Source organism: Stegodyphus dumicola, chromosome X2 (assembly GCF_044657685.1).
Source record: "Stegodyphus dumicola isolate Sdum_Otavi_A_Nest chromosome X2, ASM4465768v1".
NCBI lineage: Eukaryota > Metazoa > Arthropoda > Arachnida > Araneae > Eresidae > Stegodyphus > Stegodyphus dumicola.
In genome coordinates, this window is record NC_140781.1 from 132143841 (window position 1) to 132163879 (window position 20039).

Genomic DNA, 20039 nt, shown 5'->3' on the forward strand with positions numbered 1-20039 from the left:
AATATTAATTTGCATGCAAGTTAATCGAGTAACTTCTGTTTTAATTACACACATAATTATGATATATAAAAATTTTACATTTATCAGTCAATCTTGCAATGTATTGTAATCTATTATTTTTGTCTTTCTCAGTTTAAAATCTTATAAATATATTAGATCAGTACTAAAAGTTCACCTCTACAAAAGAAATGCTTTATTGAGGCATTTTTAAAAAGTTCCCTTTTACAATATAACTGTTAATTTCATAAATAAGTTCATAAAATTATGCAAATTCAAAATTACCTAAATATGTTCTTTATTTTATCTTATATACCAGATAAAATTTAAAAAAGTTAATTTGTTTAGGAATATTGAAGTTTTTAAATATTTATCTCATGTGACTTTTTCTATAACATCATTATAAATGTACATGTTGATGTGGACATACCAATTATTTTTTTTTTCATCAAATAGCTTTATGGTATTAAATGACTTAAAAAGAGGCCACTGGTCAAAAGAAAGCAATTAGAAGTTGGCTAATTTTTTATTAATTTGTTGTCAAATGCTGTGCATTTTAGATTATGCTCATATGATGACAATGAGTTATTTAAATTATAAAATTATTATGAACATATCCCACATAAATTAACAAGTATAAAATTTCAAGTTGTTTGAAGTATTATGAACTGTAATACTTGCAAAAGAAATACACATGAAATTAATTTAAGAATTAGGTTTATTTTACAGGTATTCGAAAACTGCAATTACTGTTAAACAATAAAAACTAACATTAAATCTGAAGAGCATATTTTTTTCAATAATAAAATTCAACATAGACTTCATGCAGCTTCGCCATATTTGTTCTATAGTTCGCTGTCTTTAATATCCTGCTCGATTTTTGTAAAAGTGAATTCTTTGTCACCCAATGTTTTGAGAACAGCTCCTAAACAAGAAAAAGAAAAATTTGTAATAATTTCACACTTCAGATGTTTTCAGTTTTTAAATATAGTTGAAGTATTAAAAGATGCATATAAAATGCACTGAGTATTTCATATTTAAAAATTTACATTTCAGTAATTAAAAATTTAATTTCATACTATCACACAGTGAGCTTCAATTATATACCTTACACAATGCCTATAATTTCAAGTAAAAAATACTTAAGATTTGTTTAGAACTGCAAGGTTGAGAAAGTCTTTAATGGCTATGTTTGTATTTAAGTACATGAGAAAAAACTTAATTTTGTATTAATTATATTGCATTAGCCTTTTCAATTTTACTCCTACATATAGTAAAGAATATTCGCTTTCTTACAGATAACTTTTTCTTAAATAAAGAGTAAGCAGAAAACTAATCACAACACTATATACATATAACAGAATACTTCATAAACATTATAACTTCATAAACATTTACACATTTCAATAAACCAGAAACCAATACACAATCAAAAGTATTATCCGTAAATTCCTCCAAAATCAGAGCAAAAATCTTTAATTATGATAACAATGGCATCTCAGTTTGCAATATAAAATATTTCAAGTCTACATTCGTGTGCATTCTAAGCAAATAGAAAGCTGAATAACAATAAAATTATAAATACCATAAAAAAGTTAAGAGCCACGTAGAATGATAGCAAGACTAAATGAAGTCTTCCTTCAAAAATCAATTTAAATTCAAAAATTTGCCTTCCTGTTTAACATCTCAAAATAGAGTTACTGCTTTCACTAACTAAATTTCCTGTCTTGGCAAAATAAAAATTGTCACTTCTGTTGCAGGAAATATTTGCTGCAAACTTTGTATGCAAATAATCCAGTGAAAAAATTTTAATTGTGGCTTGAATATTTTCTTTATTAAATAAATGAAAAATTGCCACATGATATTAATTTATGATCCACATGAAGCTTTTTACCTCTACCATATCATGCAGCTATTTTAAAATATATACTCTCATATAAAAGCCACAGAATTTTTTTACCAATATTAATATAGTATAAATCATTAATAAATCTTCTAAAAACAGCCCCAAAATTTCTGAATTTGATACTTAAAACATAATTCTACGTAACTGTTAATGTATGCATTTGCTTGCACATACTTAAAATGAATTATACACACAAAAATTTAACATATTAACTTTAATAAATTCTTAATTAGCAGGATGACTCAATTAGGGCAAAATATGAAAGAAATCTACCTGATGGAATAGTTGTAAAAGATATATTAAAAAAAAGCTAATATTGTTTACCTTACACATGGCAGAAATTGAGTAAACTGTATGCAGCTGGATTATTTATTAAGAATAGAAGTTAGATCAAAGTACCAAAGTCACACTAGGGCTTTAACCATTTGGGTGCAAAGAAGCACCTCAATTTAAAAAAGCTAATAGAATTTTATAACTTTTACAATCTAGTACAAATATTACACACATAAACAACACTAAATGCCATTATTTACTTGCATATTTTCCTTCTTTGTGTACTTTTAATTTTTCAGGATATGATTTAGAAACAAAGTTATGGTAAAAATGTATACTGGTAAAAAAAATATTGCTGAAACTGATAAGTCCTTTTAATTATATACTATAGTGCAAAGAGGGATGGAATATGTGACTAAATATGATAAATCAGATTACAATAACATTAAACAAATAACATGAAAAACTGAAAAAAGAAATTTTATTTGAAATCATTTTTTAACTCATGGAAAGACAGACAGTATTTCCAACTTATTAAATTCAATTATATTTTACCTTCGTCAAACCAATATTGTTAAGAGAGTTGTATTTAAAATCGGTGCTAAGCTAAAGCTGCTTTCTTTCCTAATTTTATACTATTGAAAATACTGGTAATTGTCAAAGTTATTCGTACTCAATATGTGCAAGATTATTAATGAGCTGCCAAACCGCAGTTAACCATCTAATATACTACATTCAACATTATTATTTTTCTTTTTGAATGTCAGGTTTTCATTATTTCTGCCAATATATCTGTAACAGGACATAAAGATTGAGTTAATGTAGAATAGAAAATTACCTTGCAAGTTAGCACCTTTACCTTAGTGGCAGTACTTCATTCTCTAGAAAAAACATTTTAAATTATTATACTTAAACAAAAAATTCATATTTGTTACAGCAAAACATCATTAACACAATAAACCAGAGTTGAATGCAAATCTAGTTTAACTCCATTCTTGAAAACTAGTTTATTACTTTCAATTTAATTTAAAAATAATAAAATATAAGGTACGTATTATGATGACTACCTACATAGCTCGCCTAAACTGGCAATCCTTGTAGGTTATACAAGTTAACCCTAACATAGGTTGTAGAGGGTACGAAGATAGAGAGTATTAATCCCACACTAGGGACTCTAACATTTGGTAGGAACAGTTTGAAAAGTGAAACAGATATTTATAGTGAACCAATGCAAAACAAAAACAATAGTTCTTTAGGGACAAAGCCCCTTTGGACTAATAAATACGAGTAAATTAACAGCTTTTAGCTATTTTTTTCTCTTTGTAAAAAATAGACATACAGAATATTTTTAGAAAATAACAGTACTTTAAGCATGCATTTTCCACATATTTAACACGATAATTCATTCTAGCTCTGTTGCAATACTGGCAAAGGTACTCCTCTGTTATTAGGACGGGATTCAGAAATGTACAATGAAACCTCAAGATACGAGGAAAGTATGAGCAAAATATGAGCATTAATTCGAGTAACAAGCAATGAGCCAGGCTGTTGGTATGGGTGGTGCCATTTCCCTATCCGGCTCAACTCGGGGCATCATATCGTCAGATCACTCAGTGTTCTTTTATATATGTGTTTGTGCACTTCTAAGTTAATTGTTTTGACATTTAACGTGAAAATAATTATTTCAAGATGCCTCGCAAGAAGATTGTTGCCTCAGATAGTGCTGCAAAGAAAAATTAGGAGGCCATGGCCGTCGATATCAAGAAAGAAATCGTAGATAAACATAAGCATGGTGACGGAATTGGCAAAGACTTGCGGCCTTTCAACATCGAAAATCTATACTATTCTGAAGAAGCAGGAAGAAATTAAGAAACGTGATGTAGACAAAGGAATTATCATTGCTTCCAAGCACCATAAAAGTACTCCTAGATGTTGAGAAGCTGTTGTTGGTGTAGATTAATGAGAAGGAGTTAAAATGTTGGTAACAAAGTTAAACTATTGTTATATTATTTACCAGTGTTATTTATTAGGAAAAACTGACTTGATATTAAAATGTTGATATTTTTTGGGGTGTGGAATGGGTTAACTGAATTTCCATTATTTTCAATGGGGAAGCTTGTTTCTAGATACGAGAAATTCGCTATACCAGTTGAATGCTGGAACGAATTGAACTCGTATCTCGGGGTTCCACTGTAGATATGTAAGCATGTGTATATGCATGTATGCGCATATATGTGTATAAGTATACACATACATACATAAAGAATATACACATGCACACACGAGCACCTACATTTAAAAATGCATGCATATAAACACACATTTCTGAATCTGGTCCTGATAACAGAAGAATACCTACATGAATCATTGGATTTACATTAATCAGTTTTATTAGAATTCTTAAATGCAGAGGATTTACATTAATCAGTTTTATTAGAATTCTTAAATGAAATCTTCACTATCTGAAAATTCAGTTTCATTTCCAGCTAAAACTGTATCAGGACAATCTCATTTATATTATTTCCCTCTAACAACTGAACATTTTGAAAACCTTTTCTATTCCATGGAAAACTAATGCTACATTAAACATACATTTTCTAAATCTGAAAATTTTAAGTTAGCTTAGAAACTGTAATCATTCTTAAAAATGTTTGACTTATGCAGATGTTAGATCAATAAAATTACTTTCCTGTGAAAAAGTAATATGGCATTGAACAACATGATTTTACACATCAAGATATACTGAGTGAAAATTCCAGAAATGTTTTATTTCTTGGTATCTCTGCAAGAATTGTATAAATAAGACTACCTCCATTTAAAAAAAAAAAAAAAAAGTTTAGTAAATACTATGAAGAAAATTGGTTACATTATTTACAGTTCATAATTAATAAAAAATAAATCATTTCTTAGCTTATCAGAATTTATTTTTATCACATTCATAAACAGTACTAATTTAAACAAACATACCATTATGATTTCAATAACTATGAAATAGAAAATCCAAATCTGCATCTTTGATGGTCTAGTAGATTGGACGTCTTTGTTTACTACAATTCAGCAGGGTGCTGACTCCCCAGACTGTAATATATATATATATATAATTAATTTACAAGGGAAAAAGCAACAAAAATATAAACAATTTCTTGGTTTTACATAAGCATTTCTGCACATTTACAATTTTAATTTTTTTAACTATCTAGTTATATCAAAATGCATGATTTAGTAAAATATAATTCAAATAATTTAAGGTATTTTAGATCAAATACTAATTTTTGAATAAATTTTTTCATGCAAGTCTAATAATCAACATAACTATCAAGTTTTGACTTCGAAAATTATGTTTAGAGAAACTTGAAGCTGCAGTAAATAGTAATAAATTTATTCAAAACTGAAAGTAAAGCATTCTTACTTTATTTTCTTACTTTAACTATGGCAGATCTTTTAAAACAACAAAATCAAACAAACAAAAAAGAAATGCATTCATGAAAGGATTTAGGACTTACTTATTATTCATGAAAGGATATACAGTCAAAAGTCGTTAATCCGGACTCGTCGGGACTTCGGCGATTCCGGATTATCGATTTTTCCGGATTATAGATCATCAGTTTAAATCTCGTAAGATGGCATGCAGAAATTCTAAAATTAAAAATATGAAACCGTAATTTATGAAATAAAGAACAATTACGATCTAAAGGGTATCAAAATTTACAAAAAAAAAAGCTTAATATTTATTTGTTTACTTTATTAAACATATTCTTTCAATGTAAGTTGTTTAAGTTGCTTCGTTTTATGTGATAATATTTTCTCTTTAATTCTATAAACAGACATAATTTCTTGTTCAGTTACAAAGTTCTGCTGTTCAAGTCCCGTTAATTGCTGTGCCGAGAATACCGACTAACTTGTCAATCAAAATTTTTTCGTTTTCACTAACCTCTCTGTCACATTCTTCATGTCTTTATCCATTTTTTGCAGCAATTTCACTTTTTGTTTGTTGGACATCGAAACATACTTTCATTTTGTAGATCCTTTGGAAGTTCCAGCATCGGAAATTCTATTTGACATAATCGAAAGTTCAAGTTTACTTTTATAAAATTGCTCCTACAGTCTGCAAAAAATAATAAGCGGTATCCAATTCGAAGATTAAGGAACAACATAATCATTAACATTAATTGAAATAGACAATTATATATTTTTAGCTTACACCGTCCGTTATACATTAAACACGCAGGCGAAAACGTATTCTGCACTTGCGCACACGCATATGTGCAGTAGTCAAGGTCTTACGCGCACGCGTGAAACGCCTGTGCGCATGTGCCAACGCAGCGCATGCGCAGAAAGTTTTTAGCTTTGAGGTCCGGATTATGGGTGTCCGAATTAACGACTTTTGACTGTATTTCAGTAATTACAAGTGCATAAAAATTCAGTATATATATAAAAAAAAATGAACACAGATTTGGAACAAAGTACCTGTGTTTCTATGGCATAAAATTTCCTTTTTTAATAGCACAATATCTTTGAGTTAAAGGTTATATATTAAAGAAAATTTATAAAACTAAATTCAAAAATAAGAAATTAAATTATTTTTAGGGAAAACACTAAGCAAATAAAAAATTTTTAATTTCATAAATAAATGAAAGTTACATGCTTTATTTTTTGGCATAAGGTAGATAACATTTCCATAACAGATTTCTGAACAATTAGTCATGTTAATATTGCCTTTCTTTTTCCATTAAAAGCTATTTCCTGCTTAATTACAGTATGCTTTAAGATAAATATTAAAACGTTTGAGTAAAAATAATATAACTATAAAAAGGTGTGACACATACAAACAGGAGTGACACAAACAGTAAGAAACAGACTAGTGCAAATTTTTTTCAATTTATTGTTTTGGTATTCTATGTCATTAACAGTACCAAATCCTGAAAATGAATCATTAGGCTCGTACACAAAAGAACAACACATGGAAAATCACATTTTCTACACAGACGCTATTTATAAAATTTCATATAGGTGAAGAAAGTACGAGTATTAAACACTGAAAATATAAAATATTCACTTACTTTCTTCAAATAATTAGTAACTTCGATGGATTCAGTCACAAACGCCAATCCACGAACAAACAGTATTCTTTGCGACTTTACCATTCTTTTCGACCGCCATTGCTGACTTCACAAATATCCCGCCACAACCGGAAGTAGAAAGTGTCTGCTTTGCCATTGGTCAGTGAACAAGAATTGCAATGCTTTTTTTTTTCTTTATAATTAAACATATTAAGAAAGCCTCTAAATTAGCATATGAAATAAACTTACTTTTGCATTATATAAATTTATATTCACAGCATCTCTGTATTAAGGTAAATAATTAAATTTTTCTATGAAAAATAGAAATGTCTGTGTATGCGCATGCTCAGTGTATAATCATAAATCCGGTTAATTTTTATAAGTTAGCGTAAAATTAACTATGCAAATTTTGAGTTCATTTAACTGGACCCTTGTACTTATTCTGTGGATCTCCATATTAAGAATGTCTTTAACTGTTTCAGGAAAAATATAAAATTATTTATTTACATTATTTATTAATTTTTTCCTCATATAAAAATTATTAAAATCGCTATATCATTTTTTCCATACATTAAACAAAATTTAAAAAAGTTAGCCTCATATGATTTTTATAACAAAGATTAAAGGAACTGAAATATATGTAAAATATCAGGATTCAGCTTGCAATTTCGTAGAGTTATTATTATTATTATTAAATAAAAATATTAGTATATCTTTGATTATAATTAATGATCCTTTGGTCTACATTAAACTATTGTTCAAGAAGTTAAACGTTTTCGAGCATCTTTTGCTGTATTTATTATTCTATTCCTCGACATGAAAGATTTGCTAGTCTTATTCCAATTTAATTGCCCACATTTGCTAAATAAAATAAGGAGAGTATTGTACCAAACTCAGTAAGTACACAAATTTAATATACAGCTTATTCCAGTTAAGTGGGTAGTAGGATTTTCATAAAAGAAATTAAATTGTGTAAATTAATGTAAGTGTTGATATGAATAAAAATAACAAATTTGATATAAGAAAATAAATAAGTTATTTTGAAGATGTTTGAATTAAGAAAATATAATTTTTTGCAAAAATGCACGTAAAGATTTAGCTCTCATGTTAAAATTTATAGAAAAATTTTAGCCTCATATATGAATGCCCCTTTTTTCATGTTCGTGGACAAGGAAAACAAAGTGAAATGCCAGAAATACACTAAATATTTTGAATTAAAAACTTCATTTTCAATCTTTTTAGACTTCGTATAATATCCGTAAAAGTGATGAATGAAATATACCATAAAGGCAGTAGTTTCTTTCAGAACATTCGGATTCGTATAATATGCGTAAAAGTGACGAATAAAATATACCATCATGGCGGTAGTTTTATCAGTACATTCGGATTCGTATAATTTTCGTAAAAATAACGTGTGGAAAATAACGATCAAGAGTCAACAGTAACTTCAGCCTTTTTCAATCGTATAAATTTCGTAAAAGTAACGTGCAAAAAATACCATACCCTTATTTCACCAAAATTATACGTATATTTTTGGAGACGTGCTGCCTGGGTATAGTTGCTCTTATAGGAATAATTTTTAAATATAAAATATCACTATGTGGCAACAATTAAATTCATCACATAGTGATGATAAGCTTGGAGCAACAATTATTATATATTTGATCTTTGAGTTTGTATCATCATATGTTTCTTTCCTATACTTAGATAGACTGGCAAATAAATATTTAAATGCCAATGGATACATAATTTTGAATATGCCAACCTCCCAAAACTATTTACAAATCACCTGCATACGAATGATCAAAATCTGAATGAATATTGATAGCATCACAGTCAGAAGACTGAAAACAATCAATAATTAATAGCTTTTCTGCATCAGTAGGTATTGTAACTGCACTATTTGCTACAGGGTTTTTTTTTTTTTTTTTTTATTTTCTTTGCAGTTTAATTTTTTTATTTGGTGGTTCATGTTTCGAAACAGAAGGTAAATTTTGAGATTCATTATTCATGATATTTACACATTCGTCTAATAACATATTTATTTTTGATACTGTATCAACTGAAAAAGATTTTGATATTTGATCATCCAAATATTTCAATTTCAGACTACACATAATTTTTCCTTCATCCGAGTTTTCTGAAAGTGTTTGACCTGCAGAAGATACTTCAAATTTATGCAAAGCTGAAATGCTTCATTTGGAAGTACAAGGCAATGCAATTTTTATGCATGCATGAATATGCTTGCATATATTACTTAGGACAAAATAATCCATACATGTTCATTCAAACATGTGAACACATGCACAGCACAAGGCAATGCAATTTTTATGCATGCATGAATATGCTTGCATATATTACTTAGGACAAAATAATCCATACATGTTCATTCAAACATGTGAACACATGCACAGCACATTCTACAAAACAATTAATTCACAATCATTTTTACAAGCAGAAGCAATTTTCTTTACTCGATATGTTACACCAGTTATAGTGCAGAATTTTACAAACCCCTTGCTTTCACAGTTCAGTGTTACCATCAATGCAGAAATTTCAAGACTACGCTTGTGTGACTCAATAATTTTTACAATTCTCGCTAATGATGGTTTTTTTTGTACAACTTAATTATGTGATCAAACACTTTGTCTCTACAGAACCTCATTAATGCATTTAAAGTTTTATCAAGCCTCTTTACTTTTACACCTTGAAGATAACAATGCTTCAAGGTCTTATGCAAAGATTCTAAATACATATTTGCGTTGATGCCTAAATTAGCACGGTAGGCTGTAGCCCATAATGAATAATTACTAGCATATTCTTTAACAAAATAGGCAATAAATTCTTGCGTATCAAGATCGGAAGAAAGCTGAGCCACTGAGCTATCTAAAAAATTATGAAACTGAGTTTTATCAATCGCCTGAAGCAAAACTCGTAAAGTCTTATATACTAATGCTTTCTTTTCAGACCCCCTCTTTATCTTTGATAAATTTTTCCTCCAATTTCGATCTGCGTGCCAAATACATAAAATTCTGTTTTCAGGAGGGAGCATCTCTGCTTCCCAAGCATTGTAACAGATGGTTTTATGTGGCCACACTTGCATTTAATAGCATGAAAAAAAAATCTGACTGCAGCATAATCAAGTCTATTTGTTACACAAAATGCAGCCGGACATCCCGAACCAAATTCATCCACGATTAATAACATTATTAATTGAAAATCGTAAGGATTTGTGCCATGAGTGCTATCAACACAAATCTTATTATTTCCAAACTTTTCGAGCATGGTTGCTTGAAATTTTCTTTGAAATTCAGTCATTATACAAAGATGAAAACCATCTTTATTTAAAGTTCCACTTTCATCTCTTTATAATGCATAACAGGTGAACTACTTCCCAGCAGACCCATAAGGGTTTTATGGACCCATAAACCTACACTTAATGGATCTCTCTCATGCACAGAACATTTATCCAAGTCAAAATCTTTCACTATGTTATGTAGATCTTTTCTCTCAATAAGATGTTTCCAGCTTAGCTCTTCATTATTTAAGGAATTCCGAATATCATCCAAAATTCTTTCAAAAGAAACACCAATCCTTAACTTATCTAAAAATATCATACATATTATATAATTCAATCACAGCATAAAAAATAAACACGATTTTAAAATATAACAACAAAGCCAGAAGAAACAAATTAACAGTAATTATAACATGCAATAGGAGCTGCAGAAAACAAAAGAAAGTAATATTTCAAAAGTAATTTTGCTATCTTTTTAAAAACACCGATACATTCTATACACAATTCAATCATTAAATTTTAAAACAAAAGAAAGATATAATTTAACTTTAAAATTATGTTCAAATTTAATTGTAGACTGCCATTGTTTTCTATAGAAAAATACAATAACAAATTTCACTGAAATGAACATGTGTATTATTCTGAGAAATAACTTAAGATTGATTTGCAACACTTGGTAAAAATAAAGATATATTTACCAAAGAATTAATATTATTTTCAGACTTTTTCCTGTCACACTAAATGTAGAAGCTAGACAATTTGATATTTCATCTAGCCTCTTTATTTAATGACTTAAATGATTTTTAACAGAATTTATTTTTACTCAGGAAAAGAACATGTTGTCTAGTTGCCCGGGTTTGACCCCAGCTTTAATACAGAAAGCCAAAACACATCAAATGCCATTGAATGATACAGCATTTTAAAATGTTGAAAAAATTTAAATGCAATTTTGTGGAAGAACTATTGCAATTACCTACATACTTTAACCAAAAATTCAAGAAAACAGACACTCCCTTTTCTTTCCAATGAATCAAAGTCACAATGTAGGGATGCTCAACTTATTGCACTATAAAACCTACATATAAGAATGTAGAATCGGTACTTACTGTCTAGGAATATGATGTTTGTAAACTTACTTCCAATGTGGCTGTCTAGGGGCTAATAAACTAGTCCGATTTATGTAAAACTTGAATATTTAATGAAACATGAATAGTTGCTACAAACTACAAAGTAATTACATACGTAGAAGGAAATAGATGAGATTATTTACAGATGAATAGAATCGACTGTTTTTTACATGTAAACATCTTTCAGTCGCGTCATCGTCTTAATGGCGGAATCGTCTGACTTCTATCATCGGAAAAGTAAAAGATTTATTCTCATAGCTTGTCGCGTCATCTGATTATAATGAACGATGCCATCCCACAACTGCTCGTCCATCCTGATGGAATGCGGCCTCGCATTCTCGTAGCACCACCATCTCATCTAGGGATCTGAAAAATAAAATTAAAAAAAAAAAAAGATTTTTAGTTAATATTGAGGAAAAAGTCGTCCTAAATAGTTTATTTCAGCCATCTTTTCTCATCATCTTAACATCTTCAGAAATAATGCCTTTATCTCTTCTTCAATGCTCTTTCAGTGTTCGTTCATCTTTAACAGTCTATCTGAATATATACGTTTCACAAACACGTCTTCTTTGATGTTGTCTGGTACAATTCGTCTGGATTCGTCTTTACATACGTCTTAATATCATCTGAATGCGTCTTCTTAGATACCGTCTGGATACGTCTTCTGAATGCGTGTTAGATATCTTCAAGATCCGTCATTCGAATGCGTCTTCTTAAAGCCGTCTTCCTTCATACATTTCATCCTTAGACATCGTCTTCAGTCTTCTTAAATTAGTTCACGTCTTTAAAATAATAGTCCATTAGTCAAATCGGGAGAAATTTGTCAACTTGGGAAAAAGTCTATAATCAGAAATCATCAAAATCGGTATTTCATTGTCAAAGATTTTCGATTTTTTCCTGGGTCTTCTGAATCTGCATTTCCGCTTCTTTTTTCTCACCTTCTTTAGTTTCTTTTGTTCCGTCTTTGCTTTCTGTATCAGCGTCATTGTCATCAGGTTTTCTGACTGACTTCTGCTTTTCAATCTTCTCTCCTTCTTCGGTGGCCTCTGTAGTTTCTTCGCCTCCAGTGGCTTCTTTTGCTTGTCTGTTATCAGATATGTTACTGAAGTTTTTTTAGTAGAATTAGCAATTAATTTATCATACTCTAACATGAGACTCTTCTTTAGGAACATGCTTCTTTTGAGAATCTTCTTCTGCAGTGGCGTTTCTCCTCATTGCCTTCAGAGCTAATTGCATTGTGCTTGAGTTTCCTTTTTGCACTAATTCATCTTTAATAGCACCATTTTCATTTACAGCAGGATCTGCATCACTCTGGACATCATCAGAATTCACAATCAGGGAATCAATGCCACTTGCTTTGATTGTAGATGAAGTATCCAGTTTGATCACATTCTGTGCTGTAACAGGAACTATACTAACAGGATCAGTTTCTGGTTTTGGAAGTAAAAAACCATAATTAACAACTTTTTCAAATCCTTCTTCAGAACCATTTCCATTGCAATAAGCATTTTTTTGCTCTTCAGAATCATTCTCAGATTTCTTGTTTTCTGCGATAAAACAAATATTTGATCTAAATGAAGAACCATCAATTTGGAATTCACTTTCAAATCTCTCTATAGGTTTGTTGCCAAATTCCGTTAACTGTAGCTCTGCCGACTTAAGTTCAGGAGAAATCTTCTTATGTATATCTTCTCGGATTAGCGTTACTTGACTACCAGCATCTATTAAAGCATCAATTTGCAAATTACCCAAATTAACAGTTTTATGCATTTCTTTCTGACAAATCTGAGTTATTGGTGTTACCATTTTGGCATCTTGGATATTTTTAGAAGATGTTTTGGAACAATCTGCGGCTTTGTGTCCAAATAAATTGCATTTAAAACACTAAAATCCTTTACCCTTATTGTTACAGAAATTCGATTTATGGCCTAAAATTCCACAATTATAACACCTTGGCTCTTTAATCTTACTAGGTACAGCGTGTGTTTTATTTTGTGTGATAGTACTTGAATAACCCTTATTTTTCGTATCTGGAACGCGAATTTTTTCATAAATTTTTAATTTCTCTTAGAATTCAGAAATAGTTTTACAACCGTACAAAACAATTTTGTTACTACTCTGATCTGGTATCCCATTGATTACATAATCAAGAATTGATGAATCATCAACAGAACCGCGACTGGCTATTTCATGCATGGCAATTAAATATTCGGAAAGTGATTCACCAAGTTTTAAGTGTCGTTTCTGTAACAAATTATGAAGTTGTGCATTGTTTATTTTAGAACCAAAATTCAGATAAAAGATTTTCTTTTAATTTGTCCCATGATAGTATACCTTTCAAAGACCTAATAAATACTTTAGCAGAACCAGTAGGCAATTTTTTAGCAAACACAATTTTCTGTAATTCCAATAACTTAAATAATTTAAAAGATTCTTCTAAATCACCAATGAAGGATTCAACTGGATATGTATCAGTGCCATTAAATTCAGAAACAGTTTCTAAGATATCACGAAAATGTAAGGAAATATTGCTAGGCATTATAATGTTTCCATTCACTGAATTATTTATGGGAGGTGATTCTGACCGAACAGAATTAATACCACCATTTTTATCAGAATCATAAACACATTCGTTTTCAGATAACTCATCATCGTCATCACTTTCGGATTTTAAAAGCTTAAAATCACAAAGACTATTCAATATTAAATCACAGATTTTATCAGGATTTGAATAATAATTAAGATGTAACAAATTACACACAGAAATAAAATCATTTGCAGTAAGAGTTTTAAGTAATTTTTGTTTTGTTTCTTCAATATTAAAATCAGATGGAAAACCACAAAAGTTACGCAATCTAGCTCTATTTTTACGATCACCCAAAGTTCCAAACACAATTTGATGTAAAAGTTTAAGTGACTTAGTAGGCCCAGTCTTTAAAGAATTTGAAATTCTAGGAATAGAATTTAAGGTAGTCATCTTAATTCACAGTATCATAGAACACTATTCTTGTAATAATGTGGAAATAATCGAAACAAAACTTACTTCTCTTCTTCTGTAATATTCATCATGCTTCTTCCTAGGCTCATCGCGGCCCGAGCGCCCAAATCTGTAGAATCGGTACTTACTGTCTAGGAATATGATGTTTGTAAACTTACTTCCGATGTGGCTGTCTAGGGGCTAATAAACTAGTCCGATTTATGTAAAACTTGAATATTTAAAGAAACATGAATAGTTGCTACAAACTACAAAGTAATTACATACGTAGAAGGAAATAGATGAGATTACTTACAGATGAATAGAATCGACTGCTTTTACATGTAAACATCATTCAGTCGCGTCATCATCCGACTTCCATCATCGGAAAAGTAAAGGATTTATTCTCACAGCTTGTTGCGTCATCTGATTATAATGAACGATGCCATCCCACAAGAATGAAATTATGTCAGCTATCTGAGATGCCCAATACCGAGAAATTCCTTAAATTGTAGAATAGAACAGACGACAGGTAAAATATAATTCAAATACTTTACTTTTAGCCTGGAAGCCGGTGTTCTATATTAATTTATCTTAATTCACCTACAGAATTAGTGATATAATAGCTCAAAATATTGTAAGAATAAAACACGCATTATATTAACGTTAAAAGATCTATATACATTTATTAGTGTACGAAAATTGATCCTGAAATATTATAAGGTCACTTTCAAAGAAATGATAGAAACATTTCACTCAGGGAAGGAACATTCTGTCTGGCTGCCCGGGTTCCATCCAAGCTTCTGTTACAAAAGTTTCATAGAACTTTAAAAATCCAGAAACAAAACTTAAGAAGAAATTATTGAACATACCTGGTTCTATAATTTAGCCATTCTTACAGACGTAATAACTAAATCTTAAAGTTGAGAGGGGAAGACAAAACTAAACTAAAGTCTTTGAATTAAAGGATATTATAAATTCATTTGAAATCAAAATTAATTTTGTGAAAATATTACACAAATATAAGGAATATACATTTTTACCATAATGTAATGTACGTTTTGCCACTATGAAAATCTGGAGAACTAAAGCGTGAAATATAAGAAAACTGAAACAAAAATTTGAAAATCTTATCGAGCTTAAATTACTTTCTAAATTAGATGTTTTGAGTTCATTTAAAATTAGGCCAACCACTTCATTCACTTCAAACCCCTTACATAATACTAGTATTTAAGAAAAATGGTAAAAGATTGCAAATATGTTAAATAACAATTCTACTGATCTAGAAATGGAAAAACTGATTTTCATCCTAATCAAGATCAAGAATATCACAAAAAGCCATTTGAATAGTCCTAGATCAGAAAAAATCATGAACTGTTAAACTTTTCAAAAGATAAATTCCTGCTTTCGATCTACTTAAAAATGTGAAAGAGGATTTTAAACAATGAACTTGTTGAAATCAATGTTCAGATACAGGATAACAAACAAGCATCCGAACGACTGCATGAATTTAGCCATAACATCGCATGTACCAGAGGGGAAAAAAACTCGCAGAAGAAATGCAGCGTTAAATTTCACATTAAAATATGATTTCCCTATATTTAATTTTCATCTTGCTGAATTTTTTGTAAATAATACAATGAGTATACCTTTTATTAACATATAAACACATTTTTACACTTTGTGTAATGCACTTATAACTGAAATATTAAAAGTGCAATATATAATTGCAGCTAGCCAAAATTTCATAAACTTAAAATTGGCTCCCATTGAGTTATAGTTTCGCATAACTGCACCAAGGGAAGGAATGCAATTTTATTTCTTTGTCTGTCGTTTCATTTTCATATAGAAAGAGTTAAAAAAAGGTTATCTAGGTAACAAAATTTAAACACACACTTTTAGTAAAAATTACAGAATAACAGAATTGGTTTCACTCAAGACGCAACACCTCACTATTCCCGCTATGATACAGACTGCATACTGTTTTCCTTTCTTAAAAAAGGAAATTCATATACTTTAATCTGTGTTTACATAAGTACTGTTTATAACTAATCCATGGTCCAGGAGTAAAATACTTTATAGTACACCCATCTAAATATTTATTATTTCCGGTCATTTGTATAGACTGTTTACCTATCACGACAAAACTCCCTATCTGCATTCCACATATCTCACACGATTCTTCAGGTCACGTTTCGTGGTCTATCATTTTTAATACGGCAGGTACTTGCTGAGTGCAGACTTGTAAAGCGTGATTTCGTGCATAGCAGTACCTTAAAGGATTCCATTTAATTTGTCAACTGCTAGAATTTCATTCATACGTGGTTCGACATTCATCCATCAACACCACAAAGAATTTTTCTGCTGCTTTAAACAATTTCCATCAATTGAAAATGAAGTCCAAAAAATCTTACAAATCTCAAAAGCAAAGGATGCCGAGGAATTTTCATATATGGAAGACAGAGAAGTCAAACAATGAATCAGAAAATTACAAAAAGAAGTATTGGGTGCTTATAAAACCCCTTGATAATAAAAGGGCTCATTACGAAAAAGAGCTTTTAACTGAAGATAAGATGAAGGAATTGTTAAATAACACAAAAGCAACGTCTGATCTTCTAGCGGAGAATGACCTATTTAAAGAAAAAACAGGATACTTTAAAAGAGCTACTGGGAAACATGTGCTCTCTACAGCGACACGGTTACAGTTGCATCAGTCATTCTTATAAGCAAAAGACATCAGCTTTTTCAAAAAAATAATTCTGTCATGCATTTTCCAAGAGAATGGAAAGAAGTCCAAAAGAAACTTGCAGAGTGCTTTGCAAAACAAAGTTGAAAGTTAATCTGCAGAATTTTACTTCGATAATAATAAAACATGTCTGATTTGATTTCAAAATGAATTTTTATTTATGGAATCAATTTTAAATAGATCTTCGCAAATTGGTTCATAAAACTTCACAATATGCCAAAATAGTTCAGATTAAAAGAAAAATATAATAAAGTATGCTTAAAAAAACTAAGAAAAAGCACATTTTGAGCAGCCTTAACAGAAGACAATTTGGCTCTACTAAATTTCTTTACGAGTAATCATTAAATTTTTATTTACATTTCTTTTTTTGTTCAACATTTAACTTTCAATGGTTTTGAGAGAAACAGCACTTGATAGAGAGACTCTAAATTCAGAAAAAACTGAAACAAAATTGGTTTATACACAGGCAGTGCAATTACACTGACCTGTTGGGAAGAGAAGACCCCGTTGGACAGGGAAAAGATTAGGCCACACAGAGAGGAAAATGTAATTAATATAGCCTCCTCCTCGTAGTGCGAAAGGAGGCCACTTGAGAAAAAATTACACTACAGCAGTAATTTTGAAACCACTACGAAGCAACAGAACTCTAGCAAATCTCAGACTTCTGATAATTATACTGTGATTAACAGTTCAGCCTCACTTCGAATATTACAATACAATATACAGAAACCACCAATTCAGACACTTCAATGTGGAATTCAAAACCTAAGAAATTAATGCATAAATGCTACCCTAAACATTAAAACATAATGTGAAGCGTTCATGTAAAATAAATAACTAGTAAAACTCCAATATAAAGCAACATGTGAAAAGGGATGTACAAATTATAACATTCAAGCATTTCTGGTGGAAATAAAGTTAATATAAAACAAGAATTACCAGCCACAGATGTCTTTTTCCTCTGCACTATTTCTCCGTTCTTTTTCTTTCACGACATCTTGTTCTGAAATCCAAGAGTGCACAAAAATGATGACAAATTACACTAGAACAAGCCAAGGGAGAAAAAGGAATCATTAGATTTTAACTACTTTGAAATTAAAGAATAATTATACACAAAGAGAAATAGCTAATATTGTTTCTTAATATAGAAAACTTCAAAAGTAGCTTCTTTGTTTTAAATTCTAGCAATGCGCTACATTGTTACTAAAATCATGACTGCAGTCGATAGAAAAGCAAATGATTTTTCTAATATCACACAAGTACAGTAAGCGAAAGGGTTTTTTAATGTATGGCTACAACATGATAAATGAAAAAAAAAAAAATTTAGACAGTTATTATGGACACACAGAATAAAAGGGATGACCTTCGAGAAGAATAAATAATTTCAGCGCTGGTAGAAAGATGGCACCAAAAGACAATATGCAGGTAACTTTAAATGACAAATAAACAAAATAAAATTTACTGTTAGCTTTGAAACAGGTGTTCTATATTAAACTATCTTAATTCACACACAGAATTAGTGAAATAACAGATCAAAATAGAGTAAGAATCAAACTCGCAATATATTAACATTAAAAGAGCTATACATATATACCTTTAAAGATTTTTTTTAAAAAGAGGGCACAAAAACACCATTCTAAAAACAGATTTCGAAGAACATTTTGGAAACAAAAGTCATAAAGAATAAAAGAGATATTTCATTCAGAATTTTAACGTAAGAACCTTTTCTAATTTTAAGTTCTTTACTTAGGTACTGTTATCCATGAGAGAGGATAGCTTAGTCCAATGTACAAAAAATTATCCTGAAATATTACCAGGTCACTTTAATAAAATTATAGCAATATTTCACTCAGGGAAAGAACATATTGTCTAGCTACCCGGGTTTGAACCCAGCTTTAATACAGCAAGCCAAAACACATCAAATGCCATTGAATGATACAGCATTTTGAAATGTTGCAAAAAATGTAAATGTAATTTTGTGGAAGAGCTATTGCAATTACCAACATACTAAAATTTTGTCCAAAAATTCAAGAAAACTAAGATACTCCTTTTTCTTTCGAAGGAATCAAAGTCATATACTAATATAGGGATGCTCAACTTATTGTACTATAAAACCTAAACATAGGAATGAAATTTTGTCAGCTATGTGAGATGTCCAATACCGAGAAATTCCGCAAATTGTAGTATAGAACCTGCGTCTGGAAACAGAAGAAAGGTAAAACCATAATTCAAATACTTTACTTTTAGCCTTGAAGCAGGTATTCTATATTAAACCGTCTTAATTCACATACAGAATTAGTAATATAAGAGCTCAAAATATTGTAAGAACCAAACAAGCATTATATAAACATGAAAAAATCTATATACATTTATTTGTGTTACGAGGGTTTATTCTGAAATATTATAAGGTCACTTTCAAGGAAATGATAGAAATTTTCATTCAGTGAAGGGACATTATGTCTGGCTGCCCGGGTTCCATCCAAGCTTCTGTTACAAAAGTTTCATAGAACTTTAAAAATCCAGAAACAAAACTTAAGAAGAAATTATTGAACATACCTGGTTCTATAATTTAGCCATTCTTACAGACGTAATAACTAAATCTTAAAGTTGAGAGGGGAAGACAAAACTAAACTAAAGTCTTTGAATTAAAGGATATTA

At 30.0% G+C, this 20039-nt stretch overlaps 1 long non-coding RNA gene across 1 annotated transcript; it reads right to left on the reverse strand.

Moving 5' to 3' along the window:
• Positions 1 to 697: 697 nt before the first annotated feature.
• Positions 698 to 10825, reverse strand: LOC146992914 (uncharacterized). The gene is made up of 3 exons (XR_015038853.1): positions 7237 to 10825; positions 3015 to 3057; positions 698 to 922 (listed from the first exon to the last, which is right to left on the reverse strand). It is a non-coding gene; the product is annotated as an uncharacterized LOC146992914 (long non-coding RNA).
• Positions 10826 to 20039: the final 9214 nt, after the last annotated feature.